Source organism: Dreissena polymorpha, unplaced genomic scaffold, assembly GCF_020536995.1.
Source record: "Dreissena polymorpha isolate Duluth1 unplaced genomic scaffold, UMN_Dpol_1.0 chrUn001, whole genome shotgun sequence".
Classification (NCBI taxonomy): domain Eukaryota; kingdom Metazoa; phylum Mollusca; class Bivalvia; order Myida; family Dreissenidae; genus Dreissena; species Dreissena polymorpha.
In genome coordinates, this window is record NW_026273315.1 from 82,480 (window position 1) to 105,570 (window position 23,091).

Consider the following 23,091-nt stretch of genomic DNA (forward strand, 5'->3'; position numbering starts at 1 on the left):
AAAATTATATAATATGATGAAAAATAACATACCATTAGGTCATTTTTGACATATAATCACTTATATCTAGGATGGTGCAACTGAGACTTTAAAAATAAAAACAATCCAAATATTCACATTCGTACCCTTTTGCTATGTACCTATAAATTTGTGACCAAACCATCACATAAGTATTGCTTAACATATCGTCCCCTCCACGGGAAAATGGCCAATCTCAGTTTTGTCGCGAAAACGGGTTTTGACATTTTTGCAATGAAGAAAACGGCCCGCTTCTTCGCGAAGAATTCCAAGGTCCTATCCAATCGGCTTACAAAGTTATACCATTTGAGGATTTGGCGAAGTTCGATGGTTGGAACGAAAATTTCCAAACTAAATGTAAGAAAGTAAAAAAAATATGAGAAAATTGTCTAACTCAAGCTGAAAAAGCTTGAGTTTAGCTTGAGTTAGACAATTTTCTCATATTATTACAGAAACAGTCAAACGTCACTTTAAACATTAGGACACATGTATGGATATATAAAAAGTCATAATTCAAAGTTTGAGCTTCATTCTGTAATTAAAAAAAAAAAAAATGAAGTTTTTTCCTTCTCCTGAAAACTTGTAAATATTGAGGTTGGCCATTTTCGCGGGGAGGGGACCATATGCTGTCTTTTATCGCAAAATGTTGCAATATTCGACCTAATAAGTGTGTATATTTATCAGTGTTTGCCTTATAGCATCCCGTCTGTAGATCTGCCATAGTCATTAGCACTTTTCTATGGAATTCCATAGAAAATATTATGGAATTCTACGGAAATCGATGGAAATCCATGGAATTTGATGGAATTCCATCCACTTGCCAATTTTCCATCTGAAGCTGTTATGGAATTCCACGGAATCTCGACTAAAATTCCATGCATTTCCACGAAATGTATGGAAAACACCATGGAAAGTTGGACTTAGCCATTTTTTTCAACGGAAATCATTATGGAAAATAACTTATACATTTTCTTGGATGGAAATCAATGGAAAATAACTTAGAAAATTTTTGCTGGTTGTCTGAAATGTATTTGTAGTTTAATACATGTATGAATTTATTTGTATCATGTATTTTGTATTTAAAAGAAAATGCAATAAAGATAATTATAAATTTGTTCTAGAAATTGGAACAGTTCTGGAACTGTTCCATATATGTGTTCTTAAACGTATGTTCTGGAATTGTTCCAAAACAGTTTTTTTAGAATAAATCCAGAACATTTGTGGAAAATGGCTTAGGACTGAAACTGTTCCAATAATTTCAAGAACCTTTTTAGAACATTTCAAGGACAAAATATGGTCAAAATTTTCTAAAAATGTTTTAAAATGTAGTTCTAGAACACATCTAGAACACTTTAAGAACCAGTTAGTTCTACAAAAGTTCTAATGGGGAATAAGAACACATATAGAACACCTTACACTTACAAATAGCCAAATAGACTTCATAGTAGCGACAGCAGCAGCAGCAGTAGTAGTAGTAGTTGTAGATGTAGTAGCTGTATTAGTAGTAGTAGTTGTTGTTGTAGTAGGTGCTGTTGTTGTAGTAATTGATGTAGTAGCAGTAGTGTTTTTTATATCAGTACAGGTTGTGGTGGTAGTGGTAGTAGTAGAAGTAGTAGCATTAACAGTTTCTGTAGCAATAGTAGTAGCAATAGAAATAGCAGTAGTAGCAGTTGTTGCTGTAGTAGCAGTTGTTGCTGCTGCTGTTGCTGCTGTTGTTGTCACTGCTGTTGTTGTTGCTGCTGTTGCTGCTGTTATTGTTGCTGTTGTTGTTGTTGGTGTTGTTGTTGATGCTGTAGTAATTAAAGTAGTAGTTCTGCAGAAGTAGGAGTATTTGTTACTTTCAAAGCAATTTCTACAAGTTTAAATTCCTTAACCCTGTCCAAGTGGTATACACACTGTTTTTTCTCAATATCAAACTCAGCCAGTCCAGGTTGTCAAATAACAATCTATCTGATAAGCCAAGCATGTGTTATACATCAGATGTTGGGTATGTTTGCTGCAAATCTATTGGTTATAAGATATAACAGCCTTTTCTAATTGGCTGAATTCAAATACAGAAAGTTTACCTGTTAGATTGAAACATGAAACATGGTGGACAATTTACTGGTTTAGCTTGTTAAAATAAAGTTAAAGAAATTTAACAAACAGGAGAGTTCATTAGTTTTTCCATTAAAAACACTTTCTTAAAATACTTATGTATTTTTATCATTTGGAAAGTGACATGAAATATTGCTAAAGAGTGATGCATACAGTGTTTGAGCAGTCTGTCTAGGAATAGAACAACAACTGAAGGTTTGTGATTTTTATTATTTCTAAATATTCCTTTAAATTTAATCTTCTTATGACATTATTGTAGACCTTTTTATGTGATATTTGAGGTTTTAGTATGGCAAATATTAGTTTAAAAGCAGCTGTCACCCAAATTTTCACTTAGTGGAGTTTGCAGGTTGAAAAAGGAAGTAATAAGACCTATGTGGAGAAATTAATAACGTTGAATGTAGTATCGGAATTTTATCATGCAAGGTTATGGAACTGCAGGCTAAGGAAGTTTTGTACTGTGCATTTTGAGCACTCAATGCTCATTAATGGTGTTAATGTTTATTATTATCCCCCGCCATAGGTGGAGGGATATTGTTTTGGCGTTGTCTGTCCGTCCTTCCATCCTTCCGTCTGTCCGTCTTTCCATCCGTCCGTAGCCATATCTTGGAAGTGCTTTGGCAGATTTCACTGAAACTTGGTATGAGTATGTATATGGATAAGAGGATGATGCATGCCAAATGGCATTGTACACCATTAGTTAATAACAGAGTTATGGCCCTTTGTATCTTGAAAAAATGCTTTTTTCTGTGTCCAAGGCCATATCCTGGAAGTGCTTTGGCGGATTTCATTGAAACCTAGTTCGAGTATATATATGGATAAGAGGATGATGAACGCCAAATGGAATTGTACACCATCTGTTAAAAACGGGGTTATGGCCCTTTGTATCTTTAAAAAATGCTTGTTTGAGTGTCAAATATAATACTTATGTGTCCAGAAGCATGTTGGCGGGGATATCAATTCAACGTATTTGCTTGTAAATAAAAAATTAAACCAGTGGAATTGGTTTTTAGGTATCTGAGTGTGCATTTTCATACCAATAGAATTACACATCATTCTAATTATAGCAATAATAAATTTGTACTAATCATACCAACAAATTAAATTATGCTTAGTGCTTTGCGATGTATTCACTTCGTTTTTAGTTCTCTTTCTAAAGACCATTTAACAACTTAATATTTAAAACAATTCATGAATTACGTTCCCTATACATTTTCATTATGTGCTTTAATTAACATTGACCAGTTGATGGAAGATACTGCAGAGTTTGGCAGGGAAATAATCCAACAGCAAAGCGGCTCCTTAAGCGCATTTACCTAGAGGACTTACAGGGCCACAAATTCATGGTAAATATTGTCATGCCCTGGGCTAGATAAGTTATTTAATGTTAACCACCTGAAAGTATTTTGTCTTTTTGGAATTCAATATATTGGTCAAAGTCAGTTACACTTTTTTGGATCCTGGGATAACTTTAAAAGTTCTAAGTATTTTTTCATGAAACTTGAAACATGAACAGATGACAATAAGGACATTTTGCACGTCAATTCATGTTGTTTATAATGCAAGAATTCTGGTTGCTATGGCAACAAATATATTTAACAAACTTAAAATAGTGAAGTTTAACAGGTAGGGGACGATATTGCTTTGCAATCTCTTGTTATAGTTTGAATGTAAATAACTCTTTGCTTTAGACATTTTTATGATTTTTATTCTGAAGAGCACATGTGAGCAGTATACTATGTACCTCATACCAAAAAGGACCCGGAGGCAGTGACTGGTGTTCAATATTCTCAGAAGAAAAGGAAAATGGCAGTGGAAGACTTGGACAAACATTTTTAAAAACTAGCCTCTGTGTTAAGCCTGGCAGTCTGTGGCTGGTGACATGTTTTATTTTGGTTACTTCTTGTATAAAAAAGACCAGTTATTTATTTTGTGAATTGTATTTTGTGTTTGTTTTTTGTCTTAATTTATTTCTTTTTTTTTAATTTAGGAATTTGAAACTTGGATAATTGAATTAAGTCCGTGTTCAACAGTACTGAGCATAGTATAATAAATAACAAATTTACAACAGTTGTTAATTTGTTATGTATTATTATTAACTATGCTCAGTACTTGAATACTGGCTGTCTGCATGGGAATTTGTTTTCTAGAAAGTTGGTTTCAGACTTAAATATTTGAAGTTAACCTTCGAAACTTTTCTAGAATTGTACTGGAACACATCAACTAGAACTGAACTTCTGTTATCATACTGAAAGTGTTCTAGAATTAATAAGGAACAGTTGTTGAACGTTAAAATTTATGAGAAAAAACTTTAGAACAATTGTGCGTGATGTGTGTGTGCATGTAATTGTGTGTGTTTATGAACATATGTGAGAAAGGAAGTAAACTTGTCATAAGAGAAATGTAAAATTCTACTTCTATGTTTTATATTGTGCCTTTTATAAGTTTTTCTTTTCTCACCTGTATATGCGTGCATGTTTATGGATGTGTTTTTGAATGTGTGCATGCATGCCTGTGGTTAAGAGAGTTGGTACTTTATGAAAATGTAAAACCACTCATTTTTGAATATGTACTGTGACTGCATGTGTGTGGTTAATGATCGATGCCAGATCTTGTTCTTGTTTAACTTCTATGATGAAACCTTTAGTTACATTCACATTTGTTTTTCAAAATCAATAAAATGCCTTTGATCTATAATCTGTTGTTTTTGTTTTTTTTATTCCAGCTTTTTATTAAATTCCATAGCTTTTCACGGAATTCCACGGCATTCTATGGATTTCCACGGCATTCTATGGAATTCCACGGCATTCTATGGAATTCCATGGCGTTCTATGGAATTCCATGGCGTTCTATGGAATTCCACGGCATTCTATGGAATTCCATGGCATTCTATGGAATTCCACGGCATTCTATGGAATTCCACGGCATTATATGGAATGCCACGGAATTCTATGGAATTCCACGGCATTTTATGAAATTCCATCCCATATCAAGTCCCCCTTCTGTTTTTTTTCACTTTTCCATTGATTGCATGGAATCGGATGGAAAGTTAGTGCCAATACTCCACGGAATTCCATCTAACAATTTCCATAGAATTCCATATGATTCCACGGCAGATCTACAGACGGGATGACCCTAAAGATATGAATATCGGATTCTGTAGTAGATACAATCATAAATATCAGATTCTTTAGTAGATACAAAGATGCACATTTGTTGCAAATCAACCCTTTATTTTTCAAGTTAGAAAGGGTCAATATTATGATTAATTGCCAGGTCAGAGTTATTGGCCTTTGTTGTGGACCTCTGATATAGTGTGAAGTTTATGATGGTGCCCTAATATTAATGATAAATCACAAAGTAAAACAACATATAAATACTCTGTGTAATTGTGTGTGTGTTTGTGTGTGTGTGTGATAGAGAAAACTAACAAAATCTTAATCTAAATTTTAATATGAATAGGGCTGTAACGAATACACTAGGTGACGAATACGAAACGTATCACAAAAAACAGGTTTATTCGCGAATATGAATTTCAATGATCAAATGTAATACTGACAACTTCACATGACAATATATAGTATGAAACTAATGCTATGAGTATTTGTCAATTTTATTAATTGAGTATCATTGCATACTGAAAACATGAAATATAACACTTTGAAATAACAAAACACTGACTAGAACTGCTTAAACTGTGAACACAGTTTTGAAACTTTTGAGAAAACCAAAGTAGTGCCAGACAAACGACGTGTATTTGGCAGGCGAATCAGCAATATCAATAGCATTCCCTTTGCTAAGCTCCATGTTTGTTGATAAGTTGCTTAATCATTTTTGTAAAGATAAACAAATAAGAAATTCCATCTGCTAATCCTTTGTGTGTATGTTTGAGCATCAAATCACTCGTATTTACCTAAATAAACATTAAACAACCATCGAAAGATTTTTCAATTCAATGTCATAAATATTCAACCAGTACTGCCCGCTATTTTTGTTGATAATCTCACTGTGTAAGTTGTAACATAGTGGGTGGGGTAAACATGATGAAAAACGCCGGAATAAGGAGAAGAACATTTAAATATAAGGGTTGTATATGAACCTCTATTTGTAAGGTAAGATAAGATAATTAAATTTTCAAACTCGAAACCACGTTGTTTGTATTCGTCAAATATTCGGTTCGGGAGGTGGCGAATAACGAATACGATTCGTCCACAGCCGTATTCCAGTAATTCGAATATTTGAATGTATTGTTACAGCCCTAAATATGAATATTAAATACCATACACCATGACATCAAATAATATTCTTTGTATGATTTAAATGTACATTATGTGAGTTGCTGCTTATATGGGATCCCCAACAGGATTTGAACCTGGATTTCCTCTCCATATGGAAAGGTGTGTTTGCTTACACTATGAGAATGATCCAATTAACAGCAATATTAATTACAATTATATGTGGAAGTACACTAAAAAAATTAGGTTACACTTCTCTCTTTATAAAATTAGAATAACATTATGAACATTATGAACAGCTAAATTGAATATTAGTCTCACACATGTATGTAAAGCAAGTAATTAATCATTTCCTTAGAAAATCTACCTTGTGGGAATGAGTTGACGTACTCCTTGAAGGCAAACTTGTTGGCCGACAAAGGAGTGTCTACCTGCACCTCCTTCCTCATGTCATAGACAATATATGCAGAAAATCCTAGAGCGTTTTCCACAACCCAGCTGAAAGTCTGTCCCCTATACTTTCCAAACTTGTGTTTTGCCCTAGGATATGCTGGCGGCTAGTCACATCACCGCCCAATCTTCACACAGCAGCTACCGCCTGATTCTCAACCACATCTGGTGACTGACACAGTGCTGGAAGGCTGCCTGTGCTAACTATAGGGACCTCTCGGCGAATCATTCGTAGATCCCCAGAGGGTAATCGATTGAATTTTGGACGCAGACTCATGACTGTACATGTAACAACATTACATATGAAAGCACAAAAAGATTTAGAAAATATTAATTTTAATAAGTAAACATTGTCACCTGTGCAATTTAACTTATAAACGAAAGGGGGTAAATGATTAAAATGGGAAACGTTTAAATTATCCATATGAACATCTAAACAGCAGTATTCTACATGAAGAGTACTCACGAAACCTTATCAATAATACTCGATGAATGGGCTGTCCGAAATCTGAAAAATATGTACACTACAATAACAAGACGATAATACAAAATATGCACGTTAAGATTAAAAACGATTACTGACATTATTAACTTTGGTATTATTCCCACCTATTTATGAACAATTGTTGTTATAACAGTTTGATTAGTACTAAAAACCGCTTGCAAATAATAAAGAGGCTTTCTTGCTAAGAAATCCAAGATGGTGATTTATGGAAGATTGTTGGAAGGCATGCTGCGATTTCATAGGTCAATTTATGGAAGACTGCCACAGTCTGATTGGTCAGCGAAAAATGGAAGATTTGTTTCTCTGGAGGGGGGCATAATAAAAAAGCTTTGAAAGTCTCGTGTCCTAGAATTGGGCTGGCTGAACTGCACTGGCCAAAGGTACAAACAATTCAGAGCCCAGCGTGATGGTGTTAGATCTCTAGACTTTGCACTCGCGCAAGCAATCGCTGCCTTTCTTGCTTTTCCACTTTAAGCTGATTGACCAACTTTCCCACCTCCGTCCTGATGATCATCGCACAGTGCTCAACAATCTTGGCCCCGAAGTCTTCATCCTCAGCCAAACTCATTTCTGAAAGAGAAAACAATGATGTTAATATAAATAACTTAAAGTTTAGAAGAGAGACCAGAGCTCCAGATAAGGTTTTGTGAAATTCTTTATGTTACTACCAGATTTTCAAAAATAATTCTTAACTCTGAAATTTTATTCTTAACATTACTACTTAGTTTTGGAAAATAATTCTTAACTTTTCTAAATGACCTAAAAATAAATAATAATGGTTATTTTTATGCAAAAAATCAAAATAAACATACTAGCAACTTTATTTATACGAGTTCAACAGTATCTATTCAGTATTATACAATTTTATTTTTCAAATACCTTCATATGCCCAAACTGTGCTTAGATTGCATGCCTTCGATGAATTTTTACATATTTTACAACTAAAACAGATCTCCCCTTCAATCTGTTCAACGATTAGCCACGGGAATTGTCCCTTCCACTCGTTCAATGTTTGTTTTTTAAAGTTTGGACCCGTCGTGTCGCGTTTTTTTAGCTTTTCTGACTGTGTCGGCAAGTGAACATACAACATCGTATAAGATTTTTTCTATAATGTCTTTCTTAACATTCAACTTCGGCTCACTTTGCGTACAATATGTTAAAATCGTGTTTTTGCACGCTTTGCAGTTTTTTAGGACGCTCCCTGGGCGCCGCCATTGTATTTTTGATGTACAGACTGTACTGTATTGGAAAAATGCACTTTGTTAAAAAAAAACGACAACCATTCTATATAAGCACCGAAAAGATCTTTAATACGCGAAAAGAACTAAATAAAAATCAATACAAACCGATGTAAAAATAATATTTGTAACTTGATTTTGTAATTCTTAATGGTACGACAAGATTTTAAAATAAATACATAACGGACTTGAAAATAATTCGTAATTACGAAAATACGACCCTTATCTGGAGCTCTGGAGACAAGTAAAAGCATTATGTCATTTTGTTCTTACTAATAAGAGTAGGTTAAGTTGTTTATTAAAGCATCAATACTTACCCTGATATTTCTGTTTACACAACTGGACCGATTTTATTAATTCACTTTAAATAGTTGACTATTTATCTAACTAGCTAGTTACGTGGTTATCTAGTTACGTAACTAGTTAACCTCATAATAATCTATTTATTTATATGGTTATCTGATGGCAGAAAAATGTCACCATATATTTCTCATTTCTTACGAAATTCATAAAAAGTAGCTCGAGCACCTAGTCCCCCAAGTTATAATCAGATTAGCTGCTCTGTGGCAAGGGTATCATCGGGCGCCACCAGACGCCTTGAAGCTAGGTTCGGCTTATCTCGGGCTCTTCCTCCCATTTTTGGTGTAGGGTATTAGTAAAACTAGGAATTACGTTGGTTAAGGGATTATCTGCGGAAATCTGAGTGTTGTTTGTGTTCCGAGGCACAGCACTTTAAAAATCCGAGTGTCACTTGTGTTGGGAGGCACAGCACTTAATTAAATCAGTCTGTGCAGAGTGTCACTTGTGTTTGGAGGCACAGTACTTTATTTAATCAGTGTGTCACTTGTGGTCGGAGGCACAGCACTATAAAAATCCGAATGTCATTTGTGTTTGGAGGCACAGCACTTTATTAAATTCAAGTGTCACTTGTGTTTGGAGGCACAGCAATTTATTTAATCAGTGTGTCACTAATGTTCGGAGGCACAGCTCTTTAAAAATCCAAGTGTCAGTTGTGTTCGGAGGCACAGCATTTTAAAAATCCGAGTGTCACTTGTGTTTGGAGGCACAGCATTTTAAAAATCCGAGTGTCACTTGTGTTTGGAGGCACAGCATTTTAAAAATCCGAGTGTCAGTTGTGTTTGGAGGCACAGCATTTTAAAAATCTGAGTGTCAGTTGTGTTCGGAGGCACAGAACTTTATTAAATCAGAGTGTGACTTGTGTTTTGGAGGCAAAGCACTTTAATCACAGTGTCAGTTGTGTTCGGAGGCATAGCACTTTATAAATCAGAGTGTCACTTTTGCTTGGAGGCATATCACTTTACTAAATTGTCACTTGTGTTCCAAGGCACAGCACTTTATTAAATCTGAGTGTCACTTGTGTTCGGAGGCACAACACTTTACTAAATCCGAGTATACAGTTTGATATCTATTTCAAACATCTACCAGGTTTACAATGCAATCGATCCAGTTTCCTTTTAAATGCTACAAAAGACCGGAAGGATACATTATTTTCCATGCATTTCTCTTTGAATAAATTAAAGGCTGATGTCAAAGTCATTTTCTCTTGGTCTCTTGCACGTCCTACTTCCTCGAGTAGTTCCAGTTCAATTGCTGTCCAAGGTTCATTTCTTTGAATCCCAGCTGGCAAACATGGAACTCTGAAGGTAGCATTATCAGCTGTTGAAAGTCCGTCTTCATCTGTTATACGACCATAAACTTCAACCTCCGATACCTTGTTTTCCGTCAAAGGAGCAGCCTTATCCTCCCTTGCTTTTTCAGTGCCTGTTGGTTGGAGAACTGCCATTCGAAAATTTATTGTCCGGTGCAACCGGAACAGCTTGAAATGGTTGAAATGAGATATAAGTAGAGTGGAAAGAATCTCCAAGTCGCGTAAGCGTACTGATTTATAAGAAGTGTTTTTTGCAGATTTTCCAAGCATGTATAGTCCACATACCATCCGTTCATTATTATCCCTATGCAGGAAATAAAAAGTCAACACTTTCATGAGATCTTCGTCGGACAGCTTCTCTTTGGACAATTTTCTAGCTCATGCTCTTATCCATGGCAAAGTCATGGGTGCCTTCTTCAGTTTACTTATCTACACTAGCTGTCGTCTCTCCAATATAGCTCTCACAAGACTGGACTCGCCTACAACGGGTGACTTCAGTATTGAGGATTTTCCAAACACCAGCACATGCATTCCAACTTAAACGCATGTTACGATGAACATCATATGTATGTACGGCAGGGAAATATCTCAATCCCAATTCATTATAACTGTCCATTAACACGTCTGCAAGATTTAGCTTTGCCTTTTCCAACATCTTACAAAGATTGCCGTAAACCATGACCGGAGCCGTTTTCCTTTGTATGCACAGAGTACTCACTAGCTGTTTTAATGTCAAGGAGCCCAGTACCGGTACCTTTGTAGGTTTCTCCAGGAAAAGTTGGCCCTCAGATACGTTCCAGTTAGTGCAACGTCAAACAGATCAGCAATCAAGGCATGCTTAAGTCGATGTTCAACAACAAAAGTAATGCCATTTATGCAATCATGCATTCCCACGGACTTCAATATTTTCTTCCCTATCATTTCGGAACCTGTCCATATACCATGTGATGGAACACTGTCCCCAAAAGCCATACAGTCTGTCCACCTCTCCAGTGCTTAAAATCCGAGATGGTCAGACAGGCTTCTTGTAGGCTCCAATGTCCCGGGAACCAAGTTCATTGACAACTTCATTGACTTCATTCTCCTCCCAAAAGCCATACCCAGGCAAGCCATTTACCTTCAGATCACCACATTCATTTCTCTAGCAGACACCATCGCATCAACCCGCGGCAAGTCTGCCGGAGCAACCAACACAATCGCTTTCGGGGCATCCATTCAGCTTGCTGTCTCGGGGTAATGAAGAATGACAGGGTTAACTAAGGTTAACTTTGTTACTAAAAATAGATTCCTTTGTTTAATTTTGGCGCAAAAGTATAAGAACATTCCATGCTTGGGCTTCTTGAATTCAATATCCACAATTTGCTTTGGTGTTACCTGCATTTTTATGCTCCCCGAAAATATTTTCGGTGAAGCATATAGTTGCCAGTTTGTAGTTCCGTACTTCCTTCCTTCCTTTCGTCACACTTTTGCTACCGTTTCTCATAGTGCCTTCAATACTTTACCAATCGCTTTCATATTTGGCATGTAGGTACCTTGCATGGACCTCTACCTTTTGATGAGGTTTGGGGTCACTGGGGTCAAGGTCAAGGTCACCGAGGCTAATAATAGACTTCCTTCCGTCACACTTTTGCTACCGTTTCTCATAGTGCCTTCAATACTTTACCAATCGCTTTCATATTTGGCATGTAGGTACCTTGCATGGACCTCTACCTTTTGATGAGGTTTGAGGTCACTGGGGTCAAGGTCACCGAGGCTAATAGATTTTTTTAGGTGTTTATTAACACATACATTGACAAAGCACATCATCGGGGAGCATCCATCAGTTTCACGGATATTCTTGTTTTTTAAGAAAATATAATTGATCTTTTTCTAGTATATTTATTGTATAACCAGAATAATTATTAAAAACAAAATCATAATACAATACATTATATCAGACATATCATTATACAATACATTTTAGCAGACATGCTCTTATTTTAAGATCATGCAAATCGACCAGGCAATTAATATTACCTTCTTCTTGTATGACCGGTTCAATGAACAGGCCTCACTGGTCTCTGTTGCTATTTAGTCACAGTCTGACAATTGCTTCAAATTCGAAGAGCAGTGCTGCAACGTGGCTGCAGGCTTGACACCCAATCTGCAAAACAAAAGTGAAGGATACCAGTAAATTTTATGTGCTGTGTTCTGCATACAGCAGCAAATAAGCAGTTGGCAGGCTATAGTATAACTTTGGGGTTCTTTCGGTAATAAACCATACAGGAGGACGATATGAATTTAAGACTGTTCCAGTTTCACGTTTTAATACAATATTTATATAATCTGTATAATTCACAGATAGTTCAACAACTTGATCAGTAGGTAGTTAAGTTAGGCTAGGCTCCATCCAGTTTGTGAAAATGAATGGACTCCTTTTTCTTGGTCCTTGTACCCATGGTTACGTGACTGCAATGGAAATCCTGAATAGAGATGAAATACTAATTATTTTTCATAAGGTAATGTCTGTCTTTCTCCAACAAATTACCTCCAAAAACTGAACAGCTGACCAACAAAACCATACCCAATAGTTAAAAAACTGACCACAAGAAAATAGGTTACACATAAAAACCACTCGGTTACAATAGTATAGTGCTTAACAATATATTATTCCTCAACAGTATTTACTATTAGTGTCCACTTTCATTTTTTGTTGAGTATACTTACAGGGTGTGCTGTATTGATGAGATAATGGTAGATTTCTCCATAATCAACGACTTGCCAACTCTTAACATCCTCACACCACCTATTGAACCTGTTCAAATATGTATCTGGTAAAGGCTTTCCATTGAAATTCCACTTTTTTCATATCTTACTTGTGCAGTTGTATCTCGAGATTGAAAATACTTCGACCATCATTCATTTTCTGTGTTGTTTATGGCCATTGTTGGTTCTTTTTACCTACCAGAACAATAACAATTAACTGGTCTGTATAGGAGAATTCCTTCTCTTTTGGCATTTACAATTCAAATGCAGTCCTACTAATGTGGCTGCTAACATTGTCAACTAATAATAATACATGCCTGTCTGTTGATGAATGCTTGCTTAAGTGGTTTAAGAACTTCTTCTAGTTGTTAAAGAAAACATTATCTCTGTTTTATGGTCGGCCTGGATTGATTTCTTGCAAATCAGCAAAAGATATGTCAAACCCAATTAAATCATTCTTATTCTTTGATATGTATCTGGATTTGAAGCAACAGATGCAACTTAGGACAACTAGTTACACACACAGTCTAGAATACCTGTCTGAATGTTAGAAATGATTTCACAGCAAACTGTTGTCCTTTTCTGTATGCAATAAGACCTGGATACCACATATCATGGTAGTTCGCGGCTATATTGTCGTTTGTGTTCAAGTCATCAGCATCTCGTTCAGTGTGTCAGCAATATTGGTGCTCTTCACTTCCTTTTTTATGCCCCCCTTAGAAGAAGAGGGGGTATATTGTATTGCACATGTCGGTCGGTCCGTCGGTCCGTCCACCAGATGGTTTCCAGATGATAACTCAAGAACGCTTAGGCCTAGGATCATGAAACTTCATAGGTACATTGATCATGACTGGCAGATGACCCCTATTGATTTTCAGGTCACTAGGTCAAAGGTCAAGGTCACAGTGACTCGAAATAGTAAAATGGTTTCCGGATGATAACTCAAGAATGCTTACGCCTAGGATCATGAAACTTCATAGGAACATTAATCATGACTGGCAGATGACCCCTATTGATTTTCAGGTCACTAGGTCAAAGATCAAGGTCACAGTGACAAAAAAACTTATTCATGCAATGGCTGCCACTACAACTGACAGTCCATATGGGGGGCATGCATGTTTTACAAACAGCCCTTGTTTTCTTTTTCTCTTGATGTTCTGTCATTTGTTCAGATATTTCATCTAGCACGTGTTTTGATGTTCTTGGTACTTTATTTTTTTAAGAAAAGTTTTCCCTTGATATGGCTGTAGAATGTGTCGGTTGGTCTGCTCTGTAAAGTATAAGGTGAATTTTGCCAGAGAAAAGCCATTGACAAGCTTATGGCAACACCAGCAGTGGCAAGAGTTGCTATATACCATCAGGAAAACAGGTAACACTTCTAGGAATGATGAGGCTGTAACAGTGAGAAGCCAGGTGCATATACTTTGCTCGATATTGTTTGCCTGAAACGCTGAAATAAGTCCACAAAATAGCATACACCATTAAAATCTGTTTGAAAACAGAACTGATTTCAAATATTTGTACAAAACTAAGGAGTTTTTATTGAATTCCAATCAACCTTCAGGTTTTAGGTTTTCAGTTGTCATCTCAATATTTTTGATGTTGCTGGCCTAATCCTTAAAAATAAAAATAAAATCTTTTAGAGTCATTTCATGTACTCTGTACAGTGTCTTATGATTGGCATTTCTTATGATTGTGGCCCACTGACTAGTTGTGGAAACTGGAATATTTTGGCTTGCTGATTCCATAGCAGAATGCATAGAGTCCCCTTCACTGTGCGTGTTACCCGTTTCTAAGTAACCACTTGTTGAACCTGTTTTGCTGTGAGAGAGCCATTGCCTGACACAAGACCAACCAGATATAAGCCAAATCCTGAATGGCGGAGTAACCTGGAAACCCGTCAGGTCCGACAGATTACTGATGCTCCTCAACATCTGTCTCACACATAGTATATGCAGCAATGGAATCTAAAAACATCAAATACATCAAAACTTTTGTCAACTGTGGGCATTTTTAGCTCACCTGAGCGATAGCTCGAGGTGAGCTATTGTGATCACTCAGCGTCCGGCGTCCGTCCGTCCATCCGTATACAAATTTGTAAACATCTTCTTCTACTAAACCATTGAGCCAATTTCAACTAAATTTCATGTGGAGCATCCCTAGGTCATGGGACAAAAGAATTGTTAAAAAAATTTGATCACATAACCAAGATGGCCGCCATGACCATATATGGTAAAAACCTTAAAAAATCTTCTTGTCAGAAGCCGCTCATCAGATTTTCAAAAAATTTCACAGGGATAACCTTTGAGGGCTCCCCTGAAAAAGTTGTTCAAAGAAATTTGATTCGTCAAAAAACATGGCCGCAGGAGCTCGTTGAACTTTGCATGTTTATTCGTTTTTGCCTATTTTGTGAAAACTTTCAAAAATCTTCCACATTTTTTGTCCGATCCTTTCCAAATTTGCACAGTGTCTTTATATCAATGAGGACACAAACCCTTCAAAAAATGAGCATTATTGGTCCATGAAGTACAGAATTACCTCCCCTTGAATTGAGAAAATGGTGTTTATGCAATAAAGTCCAAATTTTTCATCCAATTCTTTCCAAACTTGTAAGGATTTAGCATGGTTCAAACAAGGGAAACAACTACGGTTTATGCATGTTCTTTTTATTACAGATTTGCCTCCCTTTAATTCATTCAAAATCTCATTTTACAGCAGAGATTCCAAATCTGACCTGTAAATGAGCCCCATATTTACTGCTGTTGCTATGTTACCTTTACCCATTTGATCATTCTTAAGTATTGGTCTTGTAATGCTGCTACTGCTACTGCTACTGCTACTACTACTACTACTACTACTACTACTACTACTACTACTACTGCTACTACTTCTACTACTACTACTACTTCTACTACTACTACTACTACTACTACTTCTACTACTACTACTACTACTACTACTACTACTACAACAACTACTATTACTACTACTACTACTACTACTACTACTACTACTACTACTACTACTACTACTACTACTACTACTACACCACCACCACCACCACCACCACCATTCACAGTGACAAAAAACGTATTCACACAATGGCTGCTACTACAACTTATAGCCCATATAGGGGGGCATGCATGTTTTACAAACGGCCCTTGTTTCTATGGGATTTTAACCACAACTGTTCATGTTTATCTCCGACACATATTTTCAGGTCACCTGTCATAAAGTGACACAGTGAGCTTATGTGATCGTGTGATGTCCGGCGTCCGTTGTGCGTGCCTGCGTGTGTCCGTGCGTCTGTCCGTCAACAATTTGTTTGTGTAGACAGTAGAGGTCACAGTTTGCATCCAATCTTGATGAAATTTGGTCAAAATGTTTATCTTGATGAAATCCGGTTTGGGATTGTATTTGGGTCATCTGGGGTCAAAAACAAGGTCACTAGGTCAAATAATAGAACAACCTTCTGTAGACAATAGAGGTCACAGTTTTCATCCAATCTTTATGAAATTTGGTCAGAATGTTTATCTTGATGAAATCTGGGTTGGGATTTTATTTGGGTCATCTGGGGTTAAAAACTAGGTCACTAGGTCAAATAATAGAAAAACCTTGTGTAGACATTAGAGATCACAGTTTTCATCCAACCTTTATGAAATTTGGTCAGAATTCTTGATGAAATCTGGGTGGGATTGTATTTGGGTCATCTGGGGTAAAAATCTAGGTCAAATAAATAGAAAAACCTTGTGTTGACAATAGAGGTCACAGTTTTCATCCAATATTTATGAACTGTGGTCAGAATGTTTATCTTGATGAAATCTGGATTGGGATTGTATTTGGGTCATCTAGAGTCAGGAACTAGGTCACTAGGTCAAATCATAGAAAAACATTGTGTAGACAATAGAGGTCATAGTTTTCATCTGATCTTAATGAGTCAGGTGAGCGATTCAGGGCCATCATGGCCCTCTTGTATTTATTGTCATTTAACAAATACAAATGTTTTATAAATGCAAGTCTAGTAATGTAGTTCACTTTAAGATTGATTTATCACAACCAAATAACAAAAGCTTAACGAAATTATAGCCGTTGAAGGCTGCATTCTACAAACACGAGCAGAACGCTTTGTCTGTTCACTAGTGGCAGGACTGGGTCAGACTGCTCACTCTCTGAAATAGTCCATGCATATTGCAGGACCCTTCAAAGGTTAGAATAATTACACTGAGTTTCAGAATTAAAGAGAACAGCTTCATTTTTAGTAAATATTCACCGTTCGCCAAGGCCTGATACTCTTCCTTAGAGAAAATAGGCAGTAAGGGCCTTGTCTCCTAAAGGTCTGTGATCTTCCTCAAGAAATGGTTCTGCTGTAAATGCTTCTAATGTTTGGTCATCAGTAACCTCTGTATCATCTGGCAAGTCAAGAATTTCAATCTCTTCAGATTTATCAATGAAGGATGCATACTGAAGTGCGTTACCAGTCTGACTGAGCAGGTTATCAACACCAATATGGTCACCTAAAAAGAATAAACGTTTGTGTATGAATTGCATTTTATTTAGTAAAACATGTTTGTGCTTTTGGCCTAAACCCTGACGTTTTCCTGTTTTCAACAGTTCAGGTCACCACTGTCCCACATTAAAGTACACCTGCTCTATCTTGAACAGACCATACAGAGGATATGAATGAGTTTAGCAACCAACTGAAATTCTTAGCAGAAAGCAGCTGCCCAACCTTATTTTTATACCTAAAAGTAACCTTGCCAACAATAAAACAGGTTTTGCACTGATGAGGTCCCTCAAAAGTCTCTGTTGACATAAAAAAGGAGGAATATCCACACCAACCTCTCTGTAAAGGGTCATGATTCCCTCAGCCATCATTGCACGGCCATGTCCTTCTGCTGCTGTGATGAATCAATACCTGTACATACTTATTGCCAATGTTGGTGGCCCAGAACGCAGTGCCTCTCTTAGGGCCAGCAAATTTGCCAACAACCTTCCATGTTGAGTCCATGTCTAGGATGCGCCAAACTACGCAAGTAATGGCTGCTTTGCTTCCTTCTAATCGACATAGGACATCATGTATGTTAACCTGCATAAGCCAGCGGAACTGTGGAACTGTCAGCATGGCAGGTGAATCTGTGACACTTAGTTTGTTTATAAGTCTAGTAGAAAAAGCTTTCTTCAACTTCTTGCAGTCATTCTGGTAGAGAGCTGATCTTTCAAGCCAATCCTCACCATGTTGTTCTTGCAACTTCTTCTTGATCTGGAAACTGCTTTTGCCAAAACCTCTTTCATCGATGTAAGAATGCAGGAAAAGACATGTTGCTTTGCAATATCCAGCTATGATATTATGTTATAGCTCCAAGCTATGACTTTCCTCATGTATGATGGGCACATTAGGTTCTCAGATGCCAGCAAATATGTAGAGCTGACAACCAGTACTCTACGCAATTTGTTTTATATGCTAGCAGAAGTCAGTTATCACAGTCTTCATGGGGACATGCCATAATTTATGAGGCAATCATCTACACATTTATATCCTTTTGTTTTCATCGGAGCTCGTTTTCAGTGGAGTTGGAGGGGAGTTTGCTGTGTCGCATAATTGGTGTATTTCATGTATATTCCTTGTTCGGTGTAACTGAATACATAATATCTGTCTTCATGAAGAAATGCATAAATGGGCATCATATGTCATCGTCAAATTAGACGAGTAAATGCACCAAGTTATTGCCCATGGCTGGGCTCACTAATTAGTTATGTCTGTGGTAAACACATGCAGCACTGTTGATTTGTGTATATTTTCATGTTAAATGACAGGTGAACTTTCATATATGCAGTTAAACAAACGTGGTCGCGCTTAATTATTGGCATATATATGAACAAGATATGTAAGTCACACATAAAGCCATCCCGTATCAGGTAATTCAATTCATGTTAAAGTCAATCATCCAGACAGCCGTCACCCAATTTATTTGTCCATTATTGTATAAATTGGCATCTGCGTTGTATGAAGGACAGTCTTACTTGAACGGCCGAACATACAAGTCGCATTATTGCTGGCTTTCGCGGGATGGGCCTATTGCGGGCTTCGCATGTATCTTGTATTTGACAAACATTCTGGAAACGTTGTGTTGTGTTAATAAGCAGAAATAAAACGCAAAGAAGTCAGAAATGAACTTTGTTGGTTACTGTGTCTTTTCCACGAACGATACATAATTACGTGACACAGTACATTTTATGGTGCCGTGACCAGGATACGACCGAAGTACGATCACAAGTGCGATCACGTGCCGAAAAAATGAAAACATCACAACCACAACGCGACATGAATTCAGGTCAGTTGTTTAAAACAATTATGGCAAACTTGGAGAGGGAATTTCAAAATTTATAAAGTAGAAAATGAAAGTAAAAGGCGTCATGACAACGAAATTTTTAAGAATTTTTTTAAAGAATTTTATGTAGTTAGATGTTAAAAATAATAATGATGATAATTAATCATGTACGAAGAAATTATGCAAGTATCAAAATCATACAGTTTTTCATTGATCTGTAGTTTTTCTAAAATATCGGGAAATTAAGAATAAAATTAATAAAAAAGAAAGTAATTTAAATTTACAGAATTTTCTGAGTTATAGAAATAATGAAATTAGAGGCGAACAAATCATTGAGAATATTTAAAGAATTTTGAATAAATTGTGTATGATTATAATATAGATTGTATACGAATGTGCGTTTTTTGCGCACAAATCCATTTTAAATTGTTGGTATTTTTTGTAAAATTTCATTTAATTAAAACGTACAAGGAAATAATAATATCTTATATAGTTGTGTTTATTATTTTAATAAAGAAACTTTGGCGGTGGTTTTATTTGTTAATATAATAGAAAAAACTCGGAGATGATACACATATTCAAACAATTTACCTAGAATTTTACATTTACGGAATTAAGAATTCAGGAACTTAGATTATTTAAGACAGTTTCGTGTATTATTTTAATAAAGAAAATAAGGCAGGTTTTGTTTATTATAATGATAAAGAAAATTAAAGAGGACGAATAGATAAAATTATTGGAAAATTTAAAAATAGTTTTCCGAATTGTAAAAGAAAGAAAATAGGAAATAAGAAAAATAATGTTGATTGCGAATATGAATAGGGCAGACACACAAAAAAAATATTATGTAAATATGTATATACGTCATTGTGTTGATGCAAATATATATAGGATATCGGTTATATTGAAGGTCTTGAGTAATTTTAAGTAAGAATTTAATGCGATCTGACGCGTATAGCGCAGTGAAAATATAACGATATGTACGCATTTAATTTCTAATATAATTGTTTAAGGGTTACAATTATATTTTATGAGCACGGCTGACTGATCAGCGTTCGGACATACCGAGCCCGAGGTTCTGATAACCTTAGCGTCCTCATGAGTTAGAGAATTTATCCCTGTGCCATCGAAGCAAATTACGCTATGGACAGAAGATGCGATGTCGCATAAGAATTATTTGAGTAGTTCGATTAGGAGCAAAGACCTGAATTTTGAAGTATACCGATACGTGTTCTTATATTATGAATGCATATATATAAAAGTCTGCCTTGTCATATTTGCGCATTTTTACAAGTGCACAGGTCAAACATGTCAATAAATCTATGCCCAACGGCAAAACTATAGTGATAAAGATGAGGTTTATGAAACCATGATATGAACAGGTACGTCTATCATTACCCATTACTCTAGGTCAATAAAGTGGCGCGCGCCTGTCAAAAATGTACTGGCCGCACGTGCGTAAAATGATTATGCCTAAGGCGGTACACAAGTCATATTAAGTAAATGGCTTGTCAGATGTCAAACTGTCATGTACTTATCCGAAGTTTGTTTTGAGGAATTGACTAATATTTTTTCGTTGTAAAGAATTTATTTTTTTGAATAAGATATCACAGTAAGTTGTCATGACGATATTTAACAATAACTAAGGGGATATTTATAAATGTTTGCCATGATTTTGAACAACTGATACTTGTATCACCACGACGCAGATAAAAATATCGAGATTTGAAGACAACGCCGAAGAAGAGCGACTTCGCGAGACAACGCCTTCCAAACGAATAGAAGAAACAAACAACATAATTAGAATGGAACATCACGGCGTTTACTCTCAAAGTGAATACCTGGTTCTATCGCTAAAAGAAGACCAACGCCAGAAGATTTCGAAGGACAACAAGTGACGCAACACTGGACACAATACTTGTGACGTTAAACACTATAGAGTAGATGCAGCCGTTCAACTGTTTGACGTGCGTAGATAACGCATTTGGAATGATACTTCCGAGGCCTAAGACATCAAGGAGAACACTGCTATAGTTAATACCTCGTGAGCATTATGGCCAATAGAAGATCTTAATGTCCCGAGAGAAATGAAGACGCTGGAACCAAGAACAAAAGTACAATCAACAACAACAGAAACAACAATGCGATCACAAAGGTTTTAACATACGTCACAATTGATAAGCAACGCGGTACGCATCAACACCATATCCAGAGACAATATCACGATTGATTCAACAACAGAAACAACGACGTGATGACGGCTGGTTCAGCGACAAAAACAACATGAACCACGATGACATATCCAGCCTCGATGTGAACCTTGATACGCAGATGAGTGCAACCGACCACGTGCGATTTGCCTACACAGCTTGGCGATAGATAGAGCTTCTTCACGACAGCAATGGTAGATAACATCACCCATGAATCAACATAGACAGAAAACAACAAACCAAGACATCTACTTGACAGCAACAGGTACATATTCAACCCGGGCAATACCTTCTTCGAATGGACAGCACAGGAGGTCACTAGTCAAACAACGCCTGTAGTGTTACGTGGACAATCGATCAACGTTATTTAACATTGAAACATGATATTGTAAGACACTTGTCATTCAGGATTTGATCTTTCTAAAGATTTTAAATCATAAAAATATAAAATCTTTCTTTAATGAAAATGAGGTGTGTCGCATAATTGGTGTATTTCATGTATATTCCTTGTTCGGTGTAACTGAATACATAATATCTGTCTTCATGAAGAAATGCATAAATGGGCATCATATGTCATCGTCAAATTAGACGAGTAAATGCACCAAGTTATTGCCCATGGCTGGGCTCACTAATTAGTTATGTCTGTGGTAAACACATGCAGCACTGTTGATTTGTGTATATTTTCATGTTAAATGACAGGTGAACTTTCATATATGCAGTTAAACAAACGTGGTCGCGCTTAATTATTGGCATATATATGAACAAGATATGTAAGTCACACATAAAGCCATCCCGTATCAGGTAATTCAATTCATGTTAAAGTCAATCATCCAGACAGCCGTCACCCAATTTATTTGTCCATTATTGTATAAATTGGCATCTGCGTTGTATGAAGGACAGTCTTACTTGAACGGCCGAACATACAAGTCGCATTATTGCTGGCTTTCGCGGGATGGGCCTATTGCGGGCTTCGCATGTATCTTGTATTTGACAAACATTCTGGAAACGTTGTGTTGTGTTAATAAGCAGAAATAAAACGCAAAGAAGTCAGAAATGAACTTTGTTGGTTACTGTGTCTTTTCCACGAACGATACATAATTACGTGACACAGTACATTTTATGGTGCCGTGACCAGGATACGACCGAAGTACGATCACAAGTGCGATCACGTGCCGAAAAAATGAAAACATCACAACCACAACGCGACATGAATTCAGGTCAGTTGTTTAAAACAATTATGGCAAACTTGGAGAGGGAATTTCAAAATTTATAAAGTAGAAAATGAAAGTAAAAGGCGTCATGACAACGAAATTTTTAAGAATTTTTTTAAAGAATTTTATGTAGTTAGATGTTAAAAATAATAATGATGATAATTAATCATGTACGAAGAAATTATGCAAGTATCAAAATCATACAGTTTTTCATTGATCTGTAGTTTTTCTAAAATATCGGGAAATTAAGAATAAAATTAATAAAAAAGAAAGTAATTTAAATTTACAGAATTTTCTGAGTTATAGAAATAATGAAATTAGAGGCGAACAAATCATTGAGAATATTTAAAGAATTTTGAATAAATTGTGTATGATTATAATATA

At 36.2% G+C, this 23,091-nt stretch overlaps 1 pseudogene; it reads right to left on the reverse strand.

The window, feature by feature from the left end:
* Nucleotides 1-10,590: 10,590 nt before the first annotated feature.
* On the reverse strand, nucleotides 10,591-11,325 carry LOC127863151 (uncharacterized; annotated as a pseudogene).
* Nucleotides 11,326-23,091: the final 11,766 nt, after the last annotated feature.